We start from the raw sequence: 24955 nt of genomic DNA on the forward strand, positions 1-24955 counted from the left end.
GAGGCTCCAGCCCATCTCCTGCAGCCTCGGACGGTTGCCCACTGGGGCTGCTGGTAGTCGTCCTACTGTCAGCGGTTCAGGTGGTGGTGCTTGCAGTGGTGCTGGCCGTGGTGCAGGTGCTAGTGCTGCCAGTGGTGGAAGGAGGCTCCAGCCCTTCTACTGCAGCCTCGGACATCTGCCCACTGGGGCTGCTGCTGCTGACAGTAGTGGTGTTATCGGCGGAGCAGGTGGCAGTGCAGGTGGCAGTGCTTGTGGCGGTGCTTGCAGCGGGGCTGCTGGCGGTGCTGGCCGTAGGTGCAGGGGCTGGTTGTTGTGATGGTGGGCACCAGGCCTTCACCTGCAGCCTCCGACAGCTGAAGTGGCTTATCTTGGGTTTTATGCCCCATCCTCAACTTGGCAGATGCTGTGGTTACCTTGGCCCTGGCAGCTAGAGTTTTGGAGGAGGCCTTGCTGGGTGGGTCGTGCTCCTTGCCCTTGCTGCATGCTGTCCCCTTCTTCACCTTGGCAGGTGGCAGAATGTTTTTCTCCTTTGCAGGGGTTGGGGGCACACTGGCTGGGCTGACGGGTGCCCCCTTTGAGTGTCTGTGAGTTGCAGGTACCACAGCAGAGGCCGACTTGGTGGCTGAGGTGCTGGCCTGGGTTCTGGACACCCTGGCCCGAGGGGAAGGACGGGGGGATGGGTAGGGAAGAGGTGAATGTTTGCCAGGAAAAGCTTTTTAGACACACTGGGGTGGGAAGAGGGTGAGGGTTTGGGAGTGGAGGAAGAGGGAATGGTTGTAGGAGGTGTCTGTCTGCAGAGTTTGGGTGAAGGTGCATGGGCTGGATGCTGTTGTGGGGTGGATGGCTTTTGGGTGGGTGGGTGCTTGCGTTTGTGTACTTTGGGAAGAGGGGTCACAGTGGGAGAGGAAACAGGGGACATGTGCATGGATGTGGGGGTGGTGACTGCCAGTGAGGGATGAGTAGTGATGGGCATGCTGGTGATTGAGGTAGTGGATGAGGATGTAGTGCATGCAGGTGTGAGTGGAGACGATACTGGGAGGGAGGTGGACAAGGAGGAGGAGAGGGACACAGTGGAGGCAGTGGATGTTGGTGTGTCTGCATGGGGGTTGTGCTTGTGTGAGTGACTGTGGGATGATGTGTGGTGCTTGTGTTTGCCTGAGACAATTCTGTGTGTTGATTTGGGTGAATGCTGGTCTGAAGGTGTGCTTGGGATAGGCTGGGGTTGAGGGGATTGGGACTGGGCAGAGGAAGTTGGAGGGGGGAGGCTAGAGACAGGGACAATGGCTGCCATCAGTGTGGAGGCCAGAGCCTGAAATGCTCTCTGTTGGGCCACCACGCCAGAGTGAATGCCCTCCAGGTATGCATTTGTTTGCTGCAAATGCCTCTCGACACCCTGGATGGCATTCAGAATGGTTGGCTGCCCAATAGTGAGGGATCTCAGGAGGTCAATAGCCTCCTCACTGAGGGCAGCAGGGCTGACTGGGGCAGGGCCTGAGGTGCCTGGGGCAAAGGAGATGCCCACCCTCCTGGGTGAGCGGGCACGGGAAACCTGCTGAGGGGCTGCTGGGAGGGCAGTGCTGGTAGGGGGGGTGGCGGCTGTACCTGTTGTTGGGGTGGGCACAGAGGTGTCTGCCACCACCAGGGAGCTTGCATCGGAGGAGGAGTCGCTGTCTGTGTTCTCCCCTCCTGTCCCCATCTTGGTGTTCCCCTCGTCCTCCGTCCCACTGGTACCCTTACCCTCTGTGGATTCGGCCTCGAGGCCCATGTGGGATGCAGTTCCCTCCGTCGCCGGTGTAGGAAAGTAACATCTTGCATGGCATGTTACCCCCATTTTTACTTGTGTGTCAGTTTGTTTTTGCCTGTGTCACTGGGATCCTTCTACCCAGGACCCCTTTGCTCATAGTTTGTGGCCTGAATGTGTTCCCTGTGTGGTGCCTAACTGTATCACTGAGGCTCTGCTAACCAGAACCTCAGTGTTTATGCTCTCTCTGCTTTTAAAATTGTCACTGCAGGTTAGTGACTATTGTCACCAATTCTAATTGGCACACTGGAACACCCTTATAATTCCCTAGGATATGGTACCTAGGTACCCAGGGTATTGGGGTTCGAGGAGATCCCTATGGGCTGCAGCATTATTTCTTTTGCCACCCATAGGGAGTTCAGACAATTCTTACACAGGACTGCCACTGCAGCCTGAGTGAAATAACGTCCACGTTATTTCACAGCCATTTTACACTGCACTTAAGTAACTTATATGTCACCTATATGTCTAACCCTCACTTAGTGAAGGTTAGGTGCAAAGTTACTAAGTGTGAGGGCACCCTGGCACTAGCCAAGGTGCCCCCACATTATTCAGGGAACTTTCCCCTGGACTTTGTGAGTGCAGAGACACCATTACATGCATGCACTACATATAGGTCAATACCTGCATGTAGCTTCACAATGGTAACTCCGAACATGGCAATGTAACATGTCTAAGATCATGGAATTGTCCCCCCAAGAAAAATGTGGTATTGGGGTGCCAATCCCATGCATCCCTGGGGCTCCAGCATGGACCCCGGGTACTGCCAAACTAAGTCTCTGGGGTTTTCTCTGCAGCTACCGCTGCTGCCAACCCTCAGTCAGGTTTCTGCCCTCCTGGGGTCTGGGCAGCCCGGTCCCAGGAAGGCAGAACAAACTATTTCCTCTGAGAGAGGGTGTTACACCATCTCCGTTTTGAAATCGGTGTTAAGGGCTGCGGAGGAGTAGCCTCCCCCAGCCTCTGGAAATGCTTTGAGGGGCACAGATGGTGCCCTCCTTGCATAAACCAGCCTACACTGGTTGAGGGAGCCCCCAGCCCTGCTCTGCTGTGAAACTGGACAAAGGAAAGCGGAGTGACCACTCCCCTGTCCATCACCACCCCAGGGGTGGTGCCCAGAGCTCCTCCAGTGTGTCCCAGACTTCAGCCATCTTACTTTGCAATGTGTGGGGGCACCCCCTGAGGCCTCTGAGTGGCCAGTGCCAATAGGTGACGTAAGAGACCCCTCCTGATAGGTCCGTAGCTGATAAGAATCATATCCCCCTCTCAGGGCAACTTAGGGTCTCGCCTGTGGGCTCTCTTCAGATTCTGCTTGCAAGTTTCCTTCAGGAATCCACTACAACAACTTCAGACACTTCTGACCTCGTATCAGCCACAGCCTGCTCCACGAAATGCTGTAACTGCAACAAAGTGTCTACAAGAGACACTTTTCTTCAGCAACCTCAGGTCCAAGTCAGCAACTGCAACATTCTCCATGGTGTGCACGCTACGGGGACCCCCTGTCTTCATATTGCACCAGAAGGACTGAAGAAATCTCCCGTGGAGTGATTGAGCCTCGTCCCTGCTCCAAGCAGGCACCTTCCAGGATGACGACCGGTACCCTGGGACTCCTCTCAGAGTGACAAGCATGCTCCTAAGGACTCAGAGGGTGGACATCATCGACATAGACTGTCCTGAGGTCCTGCTGACACAATTTCAAAGAGGTAAGACCTTGCTTTACCCGAGAGTGACGGTACTCCTGTGTACCGCGTCTTCTTCGACTCCTGAGGCCTCTGTGCACTCTTTGCAAAATTGCTAAATTCCTTCATGCTCAGCCTGGCACAGGTCCCCAGCACTCCATCCCAAGACGCTCAACTCGTCGAGTTGTTCTCCGGCAGTGTGGGACCGTCTTTTGTTGTGCTGCATCAACCGCATTTTTCACCTCCTTTGAACCTGGATTCTGTGACTCCTGGGGATGCTGGCTGGCATCCTGAGGGCTCTCTAAAGTACTGAGAGCCTCCTCTTTCTCCTCACACAAAGTTAAGGCCCCCTGGTCCTCCTGGGTCCATCTAGCATCATTTTGATGAAAAACGCACTTTTGTCGTAGCCAAGGCTTGTTGGCGACTTCCAACAGGAAATCTCATCTGCAACAATCTTCACGTCGTGGGACATCTTTTGTATCATGCAGAAACCTGCTGCCATCTTCCTAGGTTGCATTCCTGCAGTCTTTGACTTACTGGGGGCTCTTCTTTCGCTTCCTCTTCTGGGTTGGCAGAGGCTCCTGTCCTTCCCGGAGCTTCTTTGGACTTGGTCCCCTTCCTTTACAGGTCTCCTGGTCCAGGAATCCAGCAGTTGTTCTTTAAACACTTGGTTGGCTGCTGCAAAATCCCAATCATTAGGTGTAGTGTGTCCTAAGGAAACTTGCAGTACTTTGCTCCTACTTTTCTGGGCTCTGGGGTGGGGTAATTTACACATCTTTACCGTATTCTTACTCTCCCAGCAATTCTGCGCACACTGCACTTGTCTAGGGGTTGAATTTGTGATTCGCATTCCACTTTCTTAGTATATGGTTCGTGTTGCCCCTAGACCTATTTTCTCCCATTGCATTCCATAGGATTTCCTTCTGTTTGCATTGTTCTATGACTATTTATTTGACTAATGTTGGTGTCTAGTGTATATATTGTGTATAATACTTACCTCCAGAAGGAGTATTGTCTCTAAGATACTTTTGGTACTGTGTCACCAAAGTAAATACCTTTATTTTTGGTGACACTGAGTATTGTCTTTACTTGTGTATTAGTACTGTGTAACTATAAGTGGTATTGCATGAGCTTTGCATGTCTCCTAGTTCAGCCTAAGCTGCTCTGCTATAGCTACCTCTATCAGCCTAAGCTGCTGGAACACTACTACATTTCACTAATAAGGGGTTAACTGGACCTGGTCTAAGGTGTAAGTACCCAAGGTACCCACTACAAACCAGGCCAGCCTCCTACAAGCAGAACCATTTGATGGCCATTGTTTGTGTGTCCTTCATGCAGAGTAAATTACAGGATAATGTGAATAGGAGACACAGGGGCTGAAGTGCATTGAAACATGACCGTGCAACTTGTGAGCATTATCTGAGTGGCCATTGTGTGTGTGCGTGTGTGTGTGTGTGTGCAAACAAACCTGGCAACTACTAGCCTAATGAAAGTATAGCAGCATGGGAGAAGATCTGCCCCAGGGCAAGAGGTTAGGGTGCAGTGTATTTAAAAGGTAGGGCATTAACTATTGTGTTTTACATGTCCTGATAGTGACATTCCACTCAATTTGTTTTTCACTATTGTAAGGCCTATCTATCCCATTAGACAACATGGGAATTGCCTTAAAATACCTCTTTAGTGCAGTTTCCCATTTGGGAGCAGTTAGAGATATGTAGTTTGGGGTCTCTGAACTCACAGTTTAAAAATACATCTTTTGGTAGAGTTGGTTTTTGGATTTTCAGTTTGAAAATGGCATTTTTAGTAAGTGGGCATTTTCTTGATTAACCAGTCTGGGTCAGACTGACAGTTAGGTTGTTTGTAAATTCACTCTAGACAGTGACACAAAGGGAGCTGAGGTGTGTGCTGCATTTCGTGGTGGGTCTTCCTAGGCTAGAGTAGGAAGGAGGAGCTGATACCCGCACATGAAAGGGCTGTGACTGACCTCACACAATACAGTCTGCAGCCCCTTAGAGTGTGGCTTGGGCAGGGTCGGAAGAACAGGGCCTTGTGCACTACAAACACTTTCCTTTGAAGTTTGCCTATTTTAAAGGCAAAAATGACCAAAAGTATTGGACCCAAAAACCCAGACTTTTAGAACACTTCTGGATCAAGAGGAACCTCTGCTAAGAAGAACAGCTTAATAGGTGTGAGGAGGAGTACTGCCTCTTTGCTGTGTGTGCTTTGCTAGGTTGGCCTGCAGTTGCTGCTTCTGTTTCGGAGAAGACAAAGACTGGATTGCGTCCAGTTAGGACTTCTCAGGGACAGCAAAGACTTCACCTGCCAGCACCTGGGTACTCGTGCTGAGGACCCTGACTAGCCAGTGGTGTCTAATCCAGATCCTGGGACCTTGGGAGTGAAAGTTGGCCTGAAAACAAGAAAAAACAGACACACCGAATCCATACTTCATGTGTAGTTCCTCCAAGCTCAACTGAATCAGCATCATCTTTTTCTCTTCTATGGATAATCTTTCTCCCACCTGAAACAGTGTCTGATCATTAAGGGGGTCATTCTGAAGACCGCCAGGGCCACGAACGACTGAAGCACCGCCAACAGGCTGGCGGTGCTTCATTGTCCATTCCGACAGCCGCGGTCGGAAAACCGGGTCTGGCGGTTTCCCGCCGGATTAGCCCCGGCTGAGCGAATCCTCCATGGCGTGGAGATTCCGACCCCCTTCCCGCCAGCCTGTTTCTGGCGGTTTTCACCGCCAGAAACAGGATGGCGGGAACGGGTGTCCTGGGGCCCCTGGGGGCCCCTGCACTGCCCATGCCTCTGGCATGGGCAGTGCAGGGGCCCCCTAACAGGGCCCCAGTATGCTTTTCACTGTCTGCTTAGCACTGTCTGGGCTGGAATCTTTTAGTGCAGCTTAGCTGTATTCAATTACTTCTGGGAGGATCACCTGGTCCACCTGAAAAAAAGTGCTTCAGGACCTGCAACAAGCAGGCCTGAATATCAAGGCAAGCAATTGCCAGAGGCAGAGTTCAATGGTGTACCTGGGCAACCTTGTTAGTTGAGACCATATACAACCTCTCCAGCTAAAGATCCAGACCATCCTGGATTGGGAAACTCATAAAACCTAGAGACAGGTCATAGCCTTTCTTGACCTGACTGACTGCTACAGGAGGTTTGTTAAGAACTATAACACCACTGTGGGCTTCCCTGACTGAACTTACTTCAAAGAAGCAACCCAAAAAGGTAATCTGGACCCCAGAATGTCAGATGACCTTTGACATTTTAAAGGAGACTGTGTTCAACATCACTCCTGCTGGCCTCTGACTAAAATAAGGGGTTCATTGTCCAGACAGATACGTCAGAGCAAGGGATTGGGGCAGTGTTAGCACAAGTGAATGTGGATGGCCAGGACCGACCAGTAGCTTTCATTAGCAGGTGGCTACTCCCCAGAGAGCAAAAATGGGGTGCCATTGAGAGACAAGCCTGTGCTGCAGTCTGGTCCCTTACAAAGGTGAGATTCTACCTGTTTGGGACTCACTCCTTGTTCAAACCAACCACAGATCTCTAATATGGCCCATGCAGATCAGAGGGGTGAATCCAAAACTGTTGAGGTGGTCCATTTCCCTACATGGGATGGACTTCACAGTGGACAACAAGGGTGTAGGTTAATTATCCATCACCTTTCGTCCTGGTGAGCAGTGTGAGCAGGTAATACTTTTGGCCCTGATCACCCCCACTAGTGGTTACAGACTCTGATTATACTCTGAGCTCTTCTACAATTCGTTCAAACAGCTTTGCTGTAAGTCCGTAGTATATAGTTGGGCATGTATGTTTAGTGACCCTATAGACTTAATTCACTTAAGTGTGTACTGCTAAGGTTTCTCCTTCATTTTTAAACCATCCCTGCTGTGCAGGCTGGTTCTAAACTGAAACTATGTGACTTTGGAATTAAAAGTACTTCTAACCTCTAAAACGACCTATTTATCACATATAAGTCAACCCTATTGTCTTCCCTAGGAGGCCAAAGGGTACGGGGTCTTGTTATAAAGAGCAGGGACATTATAAAATATGTTTCACATACCCTGGTGATGGAAAAGCTGCCAATTTGTCCCCTATTTTAATGCTGCTAGCTCCATAGGCTAACTTGGGAAGGTTTTAATAAACGTTAATAAAGTCTACCTTGTGACAGGGATAAGCTAGACCTGTCATTCAAAGTATCAACATAAGAGTTATCCCAAATTCACTAACTTGCCAAGGTTGGTTTTATTAAAACTATTGCAGAAAAGTTGTTTTAGAACATGCTTACCTAACAAAAAGCCCTGCTGCAGCCTGTTCTGATTGATCAGCCTTTGACAGGCTAAGCCAAGCTACTCTGATGAGGTGTGAAATGGTCTTGGCTGAAACAGAGAGGCCATCTGATGGGAGGACGGCTGTTGCTGCAGATGCCAGGACATGAAGAGGGCTGAGTAGCCACACTGGTCTTCAAAAGGAGAAAGACAGATAGTGCAGGAACTGGGCCCACCCCCACTTTCTACACCACGAGCCAGATGGGAGCCTGTGTAATCAGATTAGGAAAGGCTGGAAGGGGAGTGCAGAGAAAGGTTAGCCACACCTGTGGGTTGGGTTAGTCAGACCTGTACCTCCAGGACAGATTTTCTCCATTTTGATTTTTGTTGAGAAATGCTTTCTGGGACATCAATATGTCATACTTCTATGGAAGTTGTCATCACAGAGGGTGGCACCATGCATCCCATTGGTCAGGGCCCCTCTTGCTAGCCATGAAATTGGAATAAATATGGGACAGCTGCCCAACAACTCAGATCCCTGCCTGGAAATATCAAGAGAAGAAGAAGTGCCTCGCTGAACCCTGCTCTGCACCCCAAGAGGACTTCACTGATAAAGACTGTACACTCTGGGCTTCATAACAGAGGACTTTGCCTGGCTTCAAAAGGATTAAGGAGTTGATTCCCTGAAAGGAACAGGTGTGAAGGATCTTCCAGATGTCACCTGCATCAAGACAGGCCCAGCTGGCCAGGCTTCACCTGCACTTTAAAAGATTTGATCAGGTGTATTGTGGGAAGTGTAGTCCCAAACCCCCAAAAGGCACATCAGAGCTTGTGCACCCTTGGTTGTATTGTGGACCATCAGAGACGCAAAGGAGTCCTTCTGGAAGAAGAGCCAGGAGATCGGAAACATTTGGAAAACTTTTGTCAAAAAGTTAAATATGTAGACTTACCCCTCTAAGACAAAAGTCAAGCCGGCAAATTTGAACTGCTACTGAGTCTGAAATTTAGGTGTGCCCTGCTAAAGCTCCAGAGCTCTTCACCATCAACGAGAACCAGGACCACCCGGATTTGCCTAGGCCTTGTGCTGAAGCAAGCTGCCGTAGTCGAACTGCAACCCAGCATGCTGAGGAAACTTGCTTGTGCTTGTGCATAGGTAAAAACTTGACCAGCCCCAAACACTCGTATCCAATCTGTGCTCCATCACAGCCAGCCTAAAACTTTGACTTGGTCCTAGTCCATCATGTCCAGATAGCCACAGGTGGCACTTTTCACTTTTTGGTGCTAAAAAATACATTTCTAACATTTTAATTTTAAAAATGTATATCACTGATTCCTTACATTTAAGTTGTGTTTTTTATTGTCATTTCACTGATAAAGAATTTCTCTGATTTTACAAATTACTTTGGGATTTTTATTGTGTGTTGATACATTTTTACTGTTTTGTTGATATTAAATGCTTTACACACCTGTCTTCTAAGTTAAGCCTGCCTGCTCGTCAGCCAAGCAATCAAGGGTTGAACAAGGAATAATTTATTGAGCCTTGACTAGACCTTGTTTGTGATTGTATTGTTATCAGTAGTTGTAGCTACCTACCTGCACTTACTAATAAACCACCTTCCTACAAGTAATGTCATTATGTGAAATCATAAGCAGTACATTATGGGGGCTCAATTTATAGTTAGTGCTGCTAACTATAACTGTGGAATTTCTGTGTTTTTTTAGTTCAGAATGTTAAAGTTGTCACAGAGAAATTCCCCGAACTATAACATTACTTTAACCTTCAGTATTTTCAGATGTTTCTAGTGGTTTTTCTAAAGTAAATTAATGTTTTTTGTGAGTGCATGCATGGTATGTTTTTAAGACATGTGAGCAAATTGAACAGATTAATATAGGAATATTTTGGTTGACATTGTGTATTTTCTCAGTTCTTGTAGCTCTTATATTGAGTCATGTTACTAACAATCTATTTTTGAGGTGTCAAAAGGCTTGTGAGCCACTCTTGGGACACTCACCAGATCGGTAAGTTCTATATTTAATTGTAATATGGCGTACGTAGTTCTTTATCATGTTTTCAGCTACTATTTAATGCTAATCTGTAATTGTAAAAAGAACAGATGATGGATGGAATGCTGGACAATGCAGACATTCACCCCCAGTCAGAAAGATCTGGGTTTAATTTTGTGTTTGTTTTCTCAAAACACCACCCCAGGTTGGACCCACCCATATGCAAATCAGTCTTGACCAATGCAAAAAGAACAGATGATGGATGGAATGCTGGCCATTATCTGTTGTTTTTGCATTTATCGCCCCATGTGGGAAGGGTGTGCCCAGACTTGGGTCCCGTTCTTGCCATGCCACCAGATTCAAGCTAATCTGGCTGATGAAGGGTGATACCCTAAAACTGGTCCCAAGATGCTTGTTTCTGTTCCAGGGAGGAACTGGCCTGGCAGTTTGGGCTAGACTGTTCCGAAGGGGAGCATGGTCAAGACTGGTTTGCATATGGCTGAGTCTAAACTGGAATGGCATGGCAAGCGAAAAAACTGATGGATTGAACCCAGATCTGTGACTGGGGGTGAAAGTATGATTTTCTCTGCATTCCGGCTATCATCTGTTGTTTGTTCAATCTGTAATAGTAGTCATTAAAATATGGTAGAGGTATTTTTTTTTTTTAAAGTGATGTCTGTCTCAAAACGCTTGCGGAAGCCAGACACAAAATTTCAGTAACATAGTACTTTATTCAGATAAGCAGGGTTAATATCTGCTTCTAAACTTAATACCTGTACAGGCACAGTATCTCCAGGAGCAAATAATGTGGAGGCAGCTGAAGAGTTGTCTAGCTCTGTACCACGAGATAACTCTGCCCAAACAAGCTGTTGAGGATGCATGGATTTGAGATGCCTCTGCATGCCTTTGGTACTCACACTATACTGTTTATTTCTGCCCCCCCGGCTGAACTCCTTCTTGGACAGTTTATGGATGATGTACATTGAAGAAACGTTTTTGCCACCTTGCCTTATGTCAAAGAAATGCCACACCAAGGATTCCTTGGTAGGCTAAGATGGCTGAGCTGGTGCAACTGCCTCCTTTTTCTCATCGGAATCTGATAAAGACATCTTTGTTTTGGAAGGCAAACAGGGAAAGAGAGCAAGTCAGAAGTGTCTATCCTCACCAAAGTCCAATAGGGAAAAAAGCTAAAAGGGTGGAAACGTATTTATCTAAATAAAGATATCCATATGAACCAATCACAATTCTTCATTGGATTGTGCTTCCTCTCTCAGAACTCTTGTGAGTGTCTTGTGAGACCATAAAAATTGCTTACTTTAAATTTTCATTAGAACAATAATCAATTTTTCTGACTTACTCAAAGTGTGTAAAGTTATTCTTTCTTCAACAATTCCAAGAAAACATTGTAATTAACATACCCTCTTGCAAGTGCTTTATGAGAGTTGACCAGGAAGTACAGCTCCCTCGGAGTCCACACAGGAGACAAGCCAGTACACCACAACACTGAGAACCACAAAATGCAACTGCAAGTGACTAGAATGGAGATGGTGCACCAGCAAGGAGACCACAGACAGAGTCACCTTTAAGTTGGTCTTCCACCAATTCCACCAACTACTGAAAGAGACAAAAAGGAGTGCTGTAGCTGACCCGATTAAGGACAGCTCTAGCCACAGCAAATATTCAACATCATCAAATAGTTTGCCAATCCCTCAGCCACCGAATATGTCATCATCCCTTTTCAGGAACTCTGCAACACCCTCATTGACTTCTTCCATGACAAGATCTCCACCATCTTCTAAAAAAGCAAACCTTAACCCAGCGCCGCCAACCTCGTCAGGCACCTTGCTTCCTCAGTTGCAAAACACAATGCGATCTCCGACCATGTGCCCTCCCCCTGAGACTAGCTCACCGCACAAAACACCACAACCCTTATGAACTCAGCCTACTCAGGAGCACACGTGTTTCCACCACATTTTTAAGCTTGGGATCAAGATGATCAGCAGCAAGCTCACCACCATTTTAAACTCATTTATAACGACAGCCAACTTCCCCGAAGAATGGAAACTCACAGAAGTTAAACCCCTTCTCAGGAACCCTCTGACAACCCCAGCAAACTCAAGACCTACCATCCCATCTCACTGCTCCCCTTTCCTGCCACATTCCTTGAAAAGGTAATCAACCACCAAATCACAGAGCATCTAGAGATAAACAATCTTCTGGACCCCTTCCACTCCAGATTAAGCACCACCCGTAGAACTGCAATCACCCTGATCTCTGCCCGTAATGACGTCAGAGCCCTCCTCTATGTTGGGGACATGGTGGCTCTGATTCTCCTCAACATTTCATCAGTATTTCTCAGCATATCCCACCACACACTATTCAAGAGTTTTCATCACATCGGAATCCAAGGAGACACCCTCAAAGGGATCTCATCCTTCCTCACCAGAAGAACCCAGAGAATCCGCCTACCACTATTCACCTTAGAACTCAAGAGCATCATCTGCGGTGTCCCTCAAGGCTCATCCCTTACATGACCCCTTTGGCCAACACTGTGGGAACCCACAGATTTTGCATCAACTCCTACACAGATAACACCAAGCTCATCCTCTCATTATCAGAAGACCCCTCCGCCATGAGGGCCATATTCTGCGGGTGTATGACAGGCATTGAAGTCTGGATGAAAAACAACCACCCAAAGCCCAACACAGACAAAAAGGAAGTGCTGCTCACCGCTGCATGGGACGACTCCTAGTGGCCTTCTCAACTAGGACCAGCACCAAATCCGACATACCACACATGCAACCTTGGCATCACCCTGGATGAACACCATGAAAAACCAGATCAACGCAGTCTGCTCCATCTGCTACCTCACTCTTCACATGCTCCATAAGATCTTCCAATGGCTCCCCGTCAACACTAGATGATCCGTCTCCGAAGCCCTAGTCATCAGCAGGACCGGCTATGGCAATACACTCTACATAGGAATTACCACACACCTCCTAAAGAGGCTGCAGACCACACAGAATTCAGCAGTTTGAATCACGCTGGACCTCCCCAAATTGGCCCACACAACTCCCCATCTCAAGAAGGTCCTCTGGTTCTCCATTAGAGGAGATGTCAATTCAAGGTGCTGATCCACGCCTACAAGGTCCTTCGCAAACAAGGACCAGCATACATAAACCACCACCTGAACTTCCACCAACCCTCCAGACACCTGCGCTCTGCTTACCTCTCCCTCACACACACACACCCATCTGCTGAAGCAACAGTGGAGGACACTCCTTCTGCTACCTCACGGTGAAATCATGGAACAACCTCCTACTTCATGGACCTCATCCACTTCTTTGGAATTCAGGAAAGAACCCAAGATTGGGCTATTCAACAGACCCCTTAGCAGCTCTTTTCTTAGTCCCTGGATACCCTTATGGGTGATTGGCTGAGCTCCATAAACAATGACAGAGTAATTGATTGATTGATATCTGCCCAGAATCTGCTACTTCTGACTCTTGGCAGAGCATCAAGGACAGTGACCTAGGAAGTGCTCCCACAGATGCAGAAAGAAGAGGAAGACATGTGTGGGGCATTAATTCGATGTAGTGGAAACATTAAAAACAGGGACACTGCCATTCCTGGTGAAAATGCATGCTACATCAAAAAGTCAACAAGACCTGTTTCCATTATCATTTTATCTCTGGAAGGGGACAGAATGAACCCAGAGGAGGAGGACATTACTATATCAGATCCCCCAAAAGATGTATTTATTGCTTGCAGCAAAATGAAAATGAGGAAGCTGTGCAAACTTTAAGAAAAGTGTGCCAAGCTGACAATCAGGGGAGAAGAGTAATACCACCATGAACCACTAGCCAGCATTCAAACAATGAAATAGTTAAAATCTTTAAATCAGCAGACAAGAAGGCAATGATGGCTAGCACCGACCAAGCAAGCATCAAAACTCAATATGATGAGTCCATTGTCCTGCTAATTAGAGGTACCTCTAGAAGTGGCAATGAATTGGTGGAGAAAATGCAAAATTACAGGTTTGATTAAGTTATCACTCAAACTAAACAATGGACAACTATAAAGGGCTTAACAAACTGACATGCAAAATTAGCCGAGGCAGGCAAAACAAGGTCAATTAAATTTTTGTTGATGACATAAACCCTAAATACTCATGCAAACCTCTTTCTCCTGTACTCCTGGAAATGAAAGGTGGCACACATCCAGAAGACACTAGTGAATTATGGGGTGCCCCAACATACACTATCAGGATGTAAAATCTGCTTACATTTTCAAGTGCCCATTTGACATTTTGAACAGGGCCATACTCCTTTGGCTATTAAAACACTTTGAAGAACTGAAGAAGTTAGTGTATCATAACATTGTTTCCATTGAATTTCTAACTAGAATTGGGATGGGGAACAAAAACAATAAGGTTTTTTTGTGAGTTTCATGCATATTGCAAAACCTTTGGTCCCATATGTGGGGTTGTGTGACTTGGGAAATGTTGTATCAAAAAGTTCTGTTAGAGAAATTCCAATTTATATTAAAATCACCTGATGTCCAGAGTTCTGAGAGTCTGGAATATCCTGGCAAATGGGGCTTGCTGTTAGCTGTAGCCTAGCACATGTAAGAGGACCTGAGATGTACCTAGCGACAGAGTACACCATATTAAAAGTCAAATGTGTGTCGAATTCAGTAACTAGCTCAGAAGCAGAAGATCCAGCCAATCCCTAGGTAAGAGAATTGTTAGTACAACTCAATTGAACAAACGCTATTTCTACCATTGCCCCCCCAATGTAAAGATACAAAAAGTCTAATCTTCCCCACAGAGTAGATTCTAAGCCACATTTTCAGCAAATTATTACACCTCAATATCCAGTAAGCATGTGGGAAATGGGAATGTCATTAAACTTCACCTTGGTTTCTTGAAATGCTACAGGCATTGTTAGACCTGTCAGCCTTGGGGAGGTCTTCCCCCAAACTTGTTGTCTATTTGCCTCCATTTTGTCTGGATTTTTACTTTGTTGGCCTTAGGACTCTGTGCACTTTACCTCTGTTAACCAGTGCATGTGCTCACTCCCCTAAACATGGTTTGATTGGCATATACCTGATTGGCATATTTAATTTAAATGTGAAGACCTTGTAGAGTGGCATACCATATACCCAGGGCCTGTAAATTAAATGTTACCAGTGGGCCTGCAGCACTTATGGTGCAGCCCACTTTGGTGGCACCTCAAAACTTGTCCCAGGACTGTGATTGCAGCCCAAAGGCAGTGTCCCACTGCCATGTTGACTTTGCCTTTAAAACTCCTTGCCAAGCCTTAAACTCCCCTTTTATTACAGACAAGTCGCCCCTAAGGTAGGCCCTAAGTAGGGAGGGTGCTTTGTAATCAAAAGGTAGTACAGATACTTGCTAGTTTTACTTGTTCTAGTAGTAAAAAAACACCAAGTTTCTTTTCTCACTTCTGAGCGGTCTACCCATCCCACAGGGTAACACTGGGGATTCATTTTTTTAAACTAATACGTTCTAATTCCTATTTATGTGATGTTTGGTATCGTTTAGCTTGTAATGATAAACCCCCATAAATGGTAAAGTCAGATTCATCATCACAAGATTGAAAATGCCATTTTTAAAAAGTTGCCATTTTCCTGCCCTTAGCCTTGTATGCCTGCAACCTGCCTTAGGTCACATGCCTGGGTGTAACTGACAGTTGGGACTTTGTGAATTCACCCTGGACAGTCACACAATAGGGGGATTAGCAGATCCTGAATGGACCATTAACTGACTTAACTGGGGGGCAAAGCTAAGCACAGTCCCACTTACAACTAAATAGGCTAGGCTCTGCCACCACACAGTAGGCCTAACAACCCTGTATTGTCAATTCAGCCAGCTAGGATCAAGGGCAGGGGAGGCAGCAAATTCCTGAAATTTCATAGAACCCTTCTAGAAACCTCTCCCAACTTCTAGGAGCAAGGCACCACGGTACAAAAAGAGCACTCTCAGATCTGCTCCTCAGTTCACTACTGGACCAGTAGAAGGACTCTCAGAGGATTGCCTGTTGCTGTGATTTGTTGTACACTCTGCCAGACTGCTGTTGTACCTGGGAGAATGGGTTTGCTACCTGGTGTCTGCTTGTGTCTTTCAGAGACTAGCCCTGCTGCAGAGCCCTGTATCACCCCTTACACCCAGGAATCCAGAAGTGACTCCAAGGGCTAGTTCAACTGGGTCTCCTGTTTTGAGCCACCGGGGCATAACAGGCTCCCATCATCTTAAGCCTGCAACTGGATCCAGATTGAGTGAGTCTTGCACCCTCAATAGGTCTCTATCCACTCCTGGACCCCTGGTTGTGGTGCTAAATATGCCCAGATGGCCATTTCCTAAAACTGAGGACTTGTTATTTTGAACCTTAACCTTTAAAAAATCAGAACCCTGGTTCTACTAATTGGATTTTCATGCTTTTGGTGTCAAATAGCTTATTAAAACGTTCTCTATTTCCCTAAATTGGTTTGGTATTTTTATTCTGTTGTGTTTTCACTGTGTTGCTGTTTGTGTGCTGCATAATTTGACACACTGCCTCTACGTTTATCCTGAATGCTTTTTGTGCCTAGTTATCCAGGGTTAAGCGCAGGTTAATTTAGTGACTTTTTGTGGTACACCCTGCAAGGGCCTGTGGCTTTTGCTTGACCAGGGTTCATACCCCAGTCAACAAACAACCCAAGTGTAGGAGGCTGGCCTGATTTGCAATGGGTACCTTGGGTACCTACACCTTACACCAAGTCCAGTTATCCCCTATTAGTGAAATGTAGCAGTGTTAGGTTGATTGAGGTAGCTGTAGCAGAGCAGCTTAGGCTGAACTAGAACACATGCAAAGCTCCTGCAATACCATTTATAATCACACAGTACTTATGCATACGTAAAGGCAATACTCAGTGTTATAAAACATAAAGGTATTATTAGACCTGACAGCCTTAGGGTGGTCACTCCTACCTTTTTGCCTGCCTCCCTCCACTTTCTAAATACTATTTTTGCTGGTTTTAAGGCTCTGCACAATTTACCACTGCTAACCAGTGCTAAAGTGCATATGCTCTCTCCCTTTAAACATGGTAACATTGGATCATACCCAATCGCACTATTTGATTTACTTATAACTCCCTAGTAGAGTGTACTATATGTGCCCAGGGCCTGGATATTAAATGCTACTAGTGGGCCTGCAGCACTGATTGTGTCACCCACTTAAGTAGCCCCTTAACCTTGTCTCAGGCCTGCCATTGCAAGGCCTGTGTGTGCAGTTTTACTGCCAATTCCACTTGACATTTAAAAGTACTTGCCAAGCCTTAAATTCAAATTTTTCTACATATAAGTCACCCCTAAGGTGTGCCTTGGGTAACCGCTAGGGGAGGGTGCTGTGTAGGCAAAAGACAGGACATGTACCTATGTAGTTTACATGTTCTGGTAGTGTAAAACTCCTAAATTCATTTTTACACTGCTGTGAGGCCTGCTCCCTTCATAGGCTAACATTGGGGCTGCCCTCATACACTGTTTGAGTGGTAGCTGCTGATCTGAAAGGAGTAGGAAGGTCATATGTGCCAGGAGCGACGCACAGCCTGCACCGCTTTGCATCGAGAAGATCGACGCAGCGCCAGCATGGCAACTGGAAATTTGACCACAGACCACCGGATCCATGCACAGCCGAGCCGGAATGACACAGCACGACTTCCAGAGAGGAATCGAAGCAGTGCCTACCGTGCAGTAGAAAATTCGACACAACACCCACCAAATCAATGCAGCTCCAGTGACTTCCTCCTTCCAGTGCAGGAAATTCATGCATCGTCCCCAAGGACGCAATCAGAGGAGGATCCATGACCGAGTGCCAGAAATCGACGCACACAACCATCCCTACGTGAAAACTAAACTACGCTCACACCTTTGTTTCCACGCAACTACTCCTCTGCAGTTCTTTGCGGAGATTTTGGGTGCAAAACAGGTACTTTGATTGCTTTTAAAAGACTTAAGACACTTTATATCATTTTTACAACGATATCTCAACATATACTTATTGCATTTAAATCGTTTTGACCTCCAGTTATCCAGATTAATATTATATATTTTTCTAAACACTATGGGGGTCATTCCAACCCTGGCGGTCGGTGTTAAACCTGCGGCTAAACCGCCAACAGTCTGGCGGTAAAAAAAATGGAATTCCGACCCTGGCGGAAACCGCCAACAGAGACCGCCACTTCAACACACCGCCCGCCACGGCGGGACAAACAAACAGCGCGGCGGTCACCCCCAACAGACAGGCGAGAGTCAATGTACCGCCCACCCCATCACTACCTACCAATCTGCCACCTTTTCCGGGGCGGTAGCCCCGCCGATAAAAACACGGCGGAAACAGGCATTTCGAACGGAAAACGCTCACCTCCATACACCCCACGAGGAATCTGGACAGCATGGAACCCGAACTCCACATCCTCCCAGCGATTGTCTTCCTGCTCCTCTACCAGGAGCACGAACGCCGGCGCAGAAGGCAACGGTGAGTACTGCACCTACGACACAGGGGAGGGGGAGGGGAAAAATTACGGGGACACACATACGCGACACACCCACCCCCACCCTCACCCACTGCAACACACACATCAATGCATAGCAACAACTCAGAGTGACGCCCCCCAAACCCCCCGGAAGAATGCAAAGACAAAAGGAAATTATTCGAAACATTGGAATATATTGTATCACTGGCTTAAAAATAAATCACACATCTAAAACCTTTACATACATAAATTTTAAAGTCCGATCATTGTAGCAGGCATTGTCCGTAGACCACTGGGCCCAAATCACATGGGCAAAGCCCACACAGGATACCTGACTCCAACGGAGAGAACACTGCAGGGGCATCAGATAGCAAAACTACAGGCACCTCAGGGGGAAGGGAAGGGGGGGCACCTCAGCCAGATGAGTCCGCGATGCCAGATCCGCGAGGGGCCTCCATGGTCACTGTTCCATCCTGGGGAGTGCAAAGCCACAGTCTCTCAAATCTCTACAGTGGGTGGTTTGCCCACTGTTCCATCCTGGGGAGTGCAAAGCCACAGTCTCTCAAGTCTCTACAGTGGGTGGGTTGCCCACTTTACCATCCTGGGGAGTGCAAAGCCACAGTCTCTCAAGTCTATACAGTGGGTGGGTTGCCCACTGTTCCATCCTGGGGAGTGCAAAGCCACAGTCTCTCAAGTGGATAACAGTCTTCACTGGTTCTGGAGGGGGACTGGTGCCCCGTGCAGCCCTGCCCGACACAGATGCAGGCCTGCCCCTTCTGCCAATGGGCCAGTGGTGCTTGAGATGAAGGGCCCAGTACAGCGGTGCTTGAGATAAAGGGCCCAGTGCAGCGGTGCTTGAGACGGCGGTGCCCTGTTCAGCGGTGCTTGAGACGGCGGTGCCCTGTTCAGCGGTGCTTGAGATGAAGGGCCCTGTTCAGCGGTGCTTGAGACGACGGTGCCCTGTTCAGCGGTGCTTGAGACGGCAGTGCCCTGTTCAGCGGTGCTTGAGATGAAGGGCCCTGTTCAGCGGTGCTTGAGATGAAGGGCCCAGTGCAGCGGTGCTTGAGATGAAGGGCCCTGTTCAGCGGTGCTTGAGACGGTGGTGCCCTGTTCAGCGGTGCTTGAGATGAAGGGCCCTGTTCAGCGGTACTTGAGATGAAGGGCCCAGTGCAGCGGTGCTTGAGATGAAGGGCCCTGTTCAGCGGTGCTTGAGACGGCGGTGCCCTGTTCAGTGGTGCTTGAGATGAAGGGCCCAGTGCAGCGGTGCTCGAGACGGCGGTGCCCTGTTCAGCGGTGCTTGAGATGAAGGGCCCTGTTCAGCGGTGCTTGAGACGGCGGTGCCCTGTTCAGCGGTGCTTGAGACGGTGGTGCCCTGTTCAGCTGTGCTTGAGACGGCGGTGCCCTGTTCAGCGGTGCTTGAGACGGCGGTGCCCTGTTCAGCGGTGCTTGAGATGAAGGGCCCTGTTCAGCGGTGCTTGAGACGGCGGTGCCCTGTTCAGCGGTGCTTGAGATGAACGGCCCTGTTCAGCGGTGCTTGAGACGGCGGTGCCCTGTTCAGCTGTGCTTGAGACGGCGGTGCCCTGTTCAGCGGTGCTTGAGATGAAGGGCCCTGCTCAGCGGTGCTTGAGATGAAGGGCCCAGTGCAGTGGTGCTTGAGATGAAGGGCCCTGTTCAGCGGTGCTTGAGACGGCGGTGCCCTGTTCAGCGGTGCTTGAGATGAAGGGCCCAGTGCAGCGCTGCTTGAGACGGCGGTGCCCTGTTCAGCTGTGCTTGAGATGAAGGGCCCTGTTCAGCAGTGCTTGAGACGGCGGTGCCCTGTTCAGCGGTGCTTGAGAAGGCGGTGCCCTGTTCAGCGGTGCTTGAGAAGGCGGTGCCCTGTTCAGCGGTGCTTGAGACGGCGGTGCCCTGTTCAGCGGTGCTTTAGATGGAGGGCCCTGTTCAGCAGTGCTTGAGACGGCGGTGCCCTGTTCAGCGGTGCTTGAGATGAGTGTCCAGGTCTTCGGATCCGGCCATGGCATGGAGGTCATTTGCCACCTGACCTGTGGCTGGCGGTGCCTTCCTGCCCATCTGTCGTGTGGCTTGCGGGGCCCTCCTGGGCTGCAGCACCGGGCCTGTGGGTGTCCTCCTGCCCACCTGGGATGGGGCTTGCGGGGCCCTCCTGGGCTGCAGTACCGGGCCTGTGGGTGTCCTCCTGCCCACCTGGGATGGGGCTGGCGGGGCCTGCTGGCGGACTTGTCGGGCGTGCTGCCCTTCCCACCCTTCCCTGTTCGCCTGTGGCCCTTCCCCACCTTTGGCAGTGTGCCAGGTGGCACCACACTTCCTGCCAGAGCCATGGTAGGGATTTTGGTCCCTGGTGTCTTCGGCCTCTCGCGCCGGCCACTGGCAATCTTCGGATGCTTTACCGGGGGTGGGCTGGCCGTGCCTTGGCTCCTTACTGAACTGGCTGCTCTTGAGGGTGGGGGACTCCACAGTCCATGGCACACTGTCTTTACAGGTCCCGCTTTTGTGGTGGCTGAGGTGCTGACTGGAGTCCTATGAGATGGACGGGGTGGGGGAGTTGTTGGAAAGAGGTCAAGTTTGGAAAGGAAAAGCAATTTAGGAAGAGAGGGACGGGTAGGTGTAGTGGGTATGGAAGTGGAGGAAGAGGTTGTGGTTGTAGGAGTTTTCAGTCTGGTGTCTTTGGGTGCAGGTGCTTGGGCTGGACGCTGTCGTGAGGTGGATGGCTGTTGGGTGGGTGGCTGCCTGCGTTTGTGTAGCTTGGAAGAGGGGGTCACAGACACAGTGGGAGAGGACACAGGGGACGTGTAAATGGTAGTGGGGGTGGTGACTGCACGTGTGCGGGGTGTTCTGGTGGGTGTGCTGGTGATGGACGTAGTGGCTGAAGATGTTGTGCATGCAGGTGTGAGTGGTGACGTGACAGGAAGGGAGGAGGGAGACGAGGAGGAGGGGGACACAGTGGAGGCAGTGGGTGTTGGTGTGTCTGTATGTGGATGTTGCTTGTGTGAATGCTTGTATGATGTGTGGTGCTTATGTCTGGATGAGCTTCCCTTGGGTGTTGAGGTGTGTGCAGGCTGGTCTGATGGTGTGTCTGGGATAGGCAGAGGTACAGGTGATAGTGTATGGGTGGAGGAAGTTGGAGGGGGGAGGCTAGAGACAGGGACAATTGCTACCATCAGTGCTGAGGCCAGAGTGTTGAACGATCGCTGATGGGCAGCCTGACCAGAATGAATGCCCTCCAGGTATGCATTACTCTGGTGCACCTCCCTTTCTACACCCTGGATGGCATTCAAAAGGGTAGACTGCCCAACAATGAGCGTCCTCAGGAGGTCAATGACCTCCTCACTGAGGGCAGCAGGGGTGACTGGGGCAGGGCCTGAGGTGCCTGGGGCGAAGAAGATGCCCACCTTCCTGGGTGAGCGGGCACGGGGCAAACGCTGAGGGGCTGCTGGGAGGGCGGTGCTGGTGCGCTGGGTGACGGCTGTACCTGTTGTTGCAGGGGGCACGGATGTTGCCGTCACCACAAGGGAGCTCCCTTCAGAGGACGAGTCGCTGTCACTAATGTCTGCACGAGTCCCCGCTGTGGAGCTCCCCTCGCCCTCTGTCCCACTGGTGTATTCGGACTCCGTTGCATGGCCCTCCAGGGCCATGTGGGATGCAGCTCCCTCGTGCTCCGATGCCACTTCTCCTCCGCCTGATGATGCTAATGCACACATGAACAGGAAGACCACAAAAAAGGGGGGGGGAGAAATAAAGACATGTTGAGTGCATACATTGGCGACACCGTTGGCGGAGAGGACAGACACAGAAGCCCCCTGCACTACGCCGCGCACTTGGGGTCCACTACTCAATCCCTGGGACATGGCCTACAAGCCTATGGACGACAACTGCACATAGATGACATAGGGCCATGGATAACTGTACTTGCCACCCTACAGAGGTGGGGGGCGGGGGAACACGGCCATGCCTTACGGAGGGGCCTAGCCTACAGAAATTGCCCTGGCCTAGGGATACCCACAGCCCTCCCCCCCCACCAAGACACCTCCACTGCACGCAAAGTCAGCAGAATGAGTTTGTACTCACCCCCTTGTGTCTGCTGTGATATCCTCACGCGCCCATCCAAATCGGGGTAGGCCACCGCCAGGATCCGGGACATCAGGAGGGTCAAAGTACGACTGGCACCCCTCTCACATTGGGAGGCCATCCCCAGCTGAGCCTCCGCCGTCTTCCTGCTCCAGCGTCGGATGTCCTCCCATCTCTTCCGGCAGTGGGTGCCCCATCTCTGGTGGACCCTCAGGGCCCGGACGTCCTTGGCGATGGCACGCCAAATGTCTATTTTCTGGTGGGCGCTGACCTATGTGAAATGTACAGGGGGAGAAAAAGAGTCATCACCTTCTGCATGCTCAATGTGAGTGGCCCCCCATCCCTACCCTTGCCATGTGGCACATCCTGTCATCCGTCATCTGATGCATGCCTCATTCGCTCCCCTTCCCACCATCTTTCATCCACCCGACTCAACAAAGGGATTGGCCACAAAGCATGGTCCCAGTGTACTTACCTGTTGGTCTGGAGGACCGTAGAGTAGCGCATACTGGGGGAGGACCCCATCCACGAGTTTCTCCAATTCCTGAGCAGTGAAGGCAGGGGCCCTTTCCCCAGTCGCATGAGCCATTGTCTCTTCCAGACCGAGGTCACAGCAGCACTTGCAGTGTAGGTCCTCTCCTGTCGAAGATCAGGTATCGAGTGATTAAGCAGATAGAAAATGGCGGTCAAGCCCGCGGCGGTGCGTACCGCGGCGGTGCGTACCGCGCCCGCCGGCGCACATCGTCATTGGCTCCTGAGACCCATAGGGTTCAATGTTAACCAATGCTGCTTTGCGTTGCGGTCTTCGACCGCCTACCGCCACGGTGTGCCACGCCAGCGCATTGACCTCACATCCCATTGTCACACTTCACAGGTCAGGCAGCCGCCATTTCAAGGGCCCACATGGCTTACTTTTAACTACGTCACACATACCTAGGCCTTGCATCAACACTCCTACAAACCATTCAATGCATTGGGAATTGTGTTTTGTGCAAACTGTGGTTACGTACCTGTAGGCTGATTGACTCTGTGGTCGCTGTTGTCCTTCCTAGGCACCGTCCGCTGGGACATGCGAGGAGATGGAGGAATCTTCCCGTGTACAGACCGCTGGTAGACCTGTTGACAATGGAGGAAAGACATGTCATACTGACATACAGGCTTGACCGAGCCACTATTCAGGAACTGTGTGCCCAGTTGGAGCCAGACCTGATGTCACCCATCCGCCAACCCACAGGGATCCCACCTCTAGTGCAGGTGCTGTCAGTACTCCATTTCTTTGCAAGTGGGTCATTTCAAACAACAGTGGCCATATCATCAGGGATGTCCCAGCCTATGTTTTCCAAGGTGTTGTCCAGAGTGTTGTCAGCCCTTCTGAAATACATGCGGAGCTACATTGTTTTCCCTGAGGTGGAGGATTTGCCTACAGTGAAAGGTGATTTCTATGCCCTTGGACATATCCCCAACATCATAGGTGCCATTGTTGGGACCCATGTGGCTTTAGTACCCCCCAGCAGGAGTGAACAAGTGTACAGAAACAGAAAGAGTTATCATTCGATGAATGTACAGATGGTGTGTTTGGCAGACCAGTACATCTCCCATGTTAATGCCAAGTTCCCTGGCTCTGTGCATGACGCCTACATCATGCGGAATAGCAGCATCCCTTACGTGAAGGGTCAACTCCAGAGGCACCGTGTGTGGCTAATTGGTGACTCTGGTTACCCCAACCTGTCATGGCTACTGACCCCAGTGAGGAATCCCCGGACAAGGGCAGAGGAATGGTACAATGAGGCCCATGGGCGAACTAGGAGAGTGATCGAGCGGACCTTCGGCCTCCTGAACGCCAGGTTCCGCTGCCTCCATATGACAGGTGGATCCCTATTGTACTCACCAAAGAAGGTGTGCCAGATCATCGTGGCCTGCTGTATGCTTCACAACCTGGCTTTGCGATGCCAGGTGCCTTTTCTGCAGGAGGATGGTCCAGATGGTGGTGTTGTAGCAGCTGTGGAGCCTGTGGAGAGTGAAGAAGAGGAAGCCGAAGAGGACGACATAGACAACAGGAGCACAGTAATACAGCAGTATTTTCAATGACACACAGGTAAGAGTACACACCGTCATATTACATATACTTAACCCCTACTACCTCTCTACTGTCTGACCTTTTCCCCCTGTGTATGGTAACTGAATTGTGACTTTCCCTTCCAATTCCAGAGATGTGGGCCATACTGCGTGACATCTGCTTTGTTTCCCCATGGACTACAGCTGTGTGACAGTGGTATGTTGGCATCACAATGTAAATATGCATTTTGAGACGGTAATCTCTAATATATTAGTACAAAATCACAGCCAGACTCCTGATTTGGTTGGTGATTGCAAATAGGTGAGGGGTGATGGTGGAGGATTGTCCATGGCAGAGTCCAGACTATTAGTATCACAGGTGCAATGTCCAAATGCCTGTGGAAAGTGGAGCATGGGCAGTACAAGAATGGACAGGGTGTCAATGTGGGACAGTGGGATGACAATCAGGGAGGTATCCTTTCCTGGCGGAGGTCTTGGCATCTTACTCTGTCTTCTTTCTGGATCTCAGG

This window comes from Pleurodeles waltl, chromosome 6, assembly GCF_031143425.1.
Source record: "Pleurodeles waltl isolate 20211129_DDA chromosome 6, aPleWal1.hap1.20221129, whole genome shotgun sequence".
NCBI lineage: Eukaryota > Metazoa > Chordata > Amphibia > Caudata > Salamandridae > Pleurodeles > Pleurodeles waltl.